Here is a 3,566-nt window from a genome sequence, read left to right as displayed (position 1 = left end):
AGAGAGAGAGAGAGAGAGAGAGAGAGAGAGAGAGAGAGAGAAAGAGTTACACGTTGATCTGTCTCTGTGTCACCTCCTCTCTGCTCCCTCATCCATCATATATACTGGAAAAATTTTCTTGAAACCTTTTATCTAGGCTTGGTTTTGTTGTTTGCTTTTTGTTTGTTTTGTTTTTGACAAGAATACCTTCAAGATAATGATGCATACTTGTGGTTTGGATGTAAAGTGTTCACCCCAAATGATAATATGGACCCTACTTGTTCCTCAGTTGTGGCACTACTGAGGGATGATTGGGGGACATTACTTTGTCAATTTGTTTCTTGGTAAGTCTGTGGTTAAATGGGCCATTAGAAGGTGGGGCTTTGGAGGAAGCAGGTCATTGAGGGTGAGCTTTGAAGGGTATATCTTGTCCCTGGGACCTGTTTGTTTAAACCTCCTGTCCTGTCTAATAAAGACAATTAGCCTCATTATATGCCCTCATCATAATGTCTTACCTCACTGTTCAGGGACCTAAAAGCAATGGAGCCAAGGTGTCATGGGCTAAGTGAGACTTCTGAAGCCATAAAGCAGAATAAATCTATTCCTTTGATCAGGTTTCATCAACTTCCATTGATGATCACTAGTTATCTCCTTCCACACTGCTCAAAGTGATCAGCATACATTCAGATTATTGAATTATTGTAATATTTACCAAGAGCTTTAAAATTATTTAGCTATTCAGATTTTAAAATGTAATTTTCCTTCACCAAGTACCAGGGTATCATCTCTACCATACTGCAAGCTATCATTTCTAGCTAAAACATGATAAATATTTCATCTATTCCTTTACCAACTTTCAGGATAGCAAGCTGTTTATCTGGTGTTCTAAGATGTTGATTCATGGTCATCAGAATAATGACCCCAGAGATGTCTACAGTCAAATCTATGGCTATGGTGAACTTGTTTTCTTACATGGCAAAAGAGACATTGCTACTGTGATGGAGTTAAGGACCCTGAGATGGGGAGATGTTCTTAAATGATTCTGATGAACCCACCAGAGTCAGTCACAAAAGACAGACAGCACATGTGGGTCAGGGTCAGAGGCGATGGGGACATAGCAAAAGTTAGAGTCATGGGGGACCATTAGCCAATCAAGAGAGGCAGCTTGGATGCTAGGGAAAGAATGGAAATGATGGGAACTGTTATAAATCCGCGATTTTGATTTGTTGATCTTTGTGTGTAATACATAGAGTTTAAGAGGTGCTCAGTGAGTGTTAAACACACAGGTGGATCAATAGGGACAGAAAAAGCTAATGCGATCCATACAGACAGAGGCATGAACGAACAAGTGAACACATGATGAACAAGTGATTTAAATTGGGTTCAATTGAATTTGAAAAAGTTGACAAGCAGAAAAGCTGACTTCTTCACCGGTCATCATAACAAGGTAAGAAATCTCATGGCTGCATCTATAGAACCCAAGCATAGCCTCTCTGTGAAACTGGCCCTCAATGGCTATGGGTTAAGGTCCTTGCGTGCCACTCATATGACTTGGGATGCCCATTAAGCAGCTGGGTTATCAATGGTATCTTTCATCTGTTTAAGTTAAGTCAGTCTTGGTAGAAACTTTAGTCTGTTGGCTTCCAAGGTTGCCGAGAGGTTGGGTATCTGAACACAGATCCAAAGAATGATGTTTTCTTCACACCAAAGTCCAAATACTTACCTACCTATGATTTCTATGCCTATCCCTATTTTCAAGGTCATCTGTCACATCTGTGGAGGTGTGCAGTCTCTGACTGCTTATCATTACAATGTTGATGATGAACAAATACAATTTTTTTTCATTTGCCTACATTATATACTTGCTGAAGTTAAGCAAGCATTACAAACAATAGGAAACAATAAGAAACAGTCTCCTACCCCATATCTGGTCCAACATTGCAGAGTCCCTTTTCTCTATTGCAGAGGTCATGGCTCTGGCCAGTATGGTCATTTGATGGGCTCTGAGTATCACCAGGAGGTGCATCTAGATGTTTCCAGGTCAGGCCTATCCTCTGCATCTCTTCCAGTCACTCCTCTACGTGACTTTGTTCTTGGTTACACCTACTCAAGGTCTCCACTTGGACAGATGACAGGCTCAAAGCATAGTAAAAAAAAGAGTCAGGATTGGGGCAGGGGGAGCAGAAATCAGGTATTCTGGTTAAAGAAGTAGTTTGGGAGAGCAGAGAGGGAAGGAGTAGACACACAGAGCACAGCTTCTGATATTGATGGTTTGATTTTATTTTCAGATGAGGGAGCTAAGGCCAAGGGAAGCTGCTGCCTCAGGTGACGACTGAGTGCAGGGACTGGGACTTTACAGTATCTTAATAAGAACTTGTTTCCTTTTCACCATACAGCATTTCCCCCAAACAGGAAGAAAAGAATGATGAAGTCAAGTCCTAAAGGGGCGGCTGTAGACAGAGACAGTCCCATTACTTTATGTGAGCAAATACACCATTGCCACTGAGGTAGATCCCAAAGTTAATGTAATATTTAGCCAAAAAAGTTAGTCTGACTTTGTCACCTTTCTTATGGAATCCAGTGACACTGGGGCAGCAAGACCTAGCAAAGGAGGAGACTTCAATGGCCCTTTTAGGTTAGTGGGACTCTCAGCATATGGTCCTCAAACAGAAGAGGTGAGTGTATCTCTAGAATGGCTCAGCTGATTCCATGGCAGAAGAAGCAGAGATTTCAAATCACTAGCATTCCACCCATCCAGCTGCTCACCTGCTATTCAGTCTTTCTTTCAGAAGAACATTATTTTTGGAGCTGGGGTTATAGTCATATCAGTAAAGTATGTGCTGTGCAAACATGATGACCTGACTTTGATTCCTAAAACCCATGCTTTTTTATAAAAAGAGATAAAAATAAAAAGCTAGGTGTGGTGATATGTGCTATTAACACTAACACTAGGCAGGTTCCAGGCTGTAAAAAGGGACCTTTCTTATTAAAAAAAAAAAAAAATGGAAGATGGCTCCTGAAGAACAGCACCCAAAGTTGTCTTCCTCCTGATCTCCACTTGAATGTGCATACACATGTAGCCACATGCATGTGACCTTCACACACAGAGAAACAGGAGAGAGAATGTGTGTGAGAGAGACAGAGAAAGGTACACGTGCATGCATGTGCACGCGTACATACTGAACATACTGAATGTCTGCTGTGTTCTATTTTAGATGTGATACCTAGTGTTAACAACCTAGAAATGGATATGGCCTTGGAGTCTATGCCAAGGTAGAATATATAGAAGGTATGTAATTTCCACAAAGCAATGGAAGTACTGGTGGAGCGGGAGCGGCATAAAGGATGGAGAGCACAGAAGAGACAGATTATCTTATGAGTGGTTGTAGGTTTCGTAAGGAAGAGGAGGCTTGACTTTGGTCATTAGAGACAAGCAAGTATCTCCCAGGCAAATACAAAGGCCAGACATTCCTGCCAGGGTGAAGGAAGAATGGCAGGCACAAAGGTATAAGTAATAATGGACCATAGTAGCCCATGACTGCACTACATCAAACTCTCTCTCTCTCTCTCTCTCTCTCTCTCTCTCT

This window comes from Mastomys coucha, unplaced genomic scaffold, assembly GCF_008632895.1.
Source record: "Mastomys coucha isolate ucsf_1 unplaced genomic scaffold, UCSF_Mcou_1 pScaffold6, whole genome shotgun sequence".
Taxonomy (NCBI): Eukaryota; Metazoa; Chordata; class Mammalia; order Rodentia; family Muridae; genus Mastomys; species Mastomys coucha.
Note: the sequence above shows the minus strand (reverse complement) of the source record.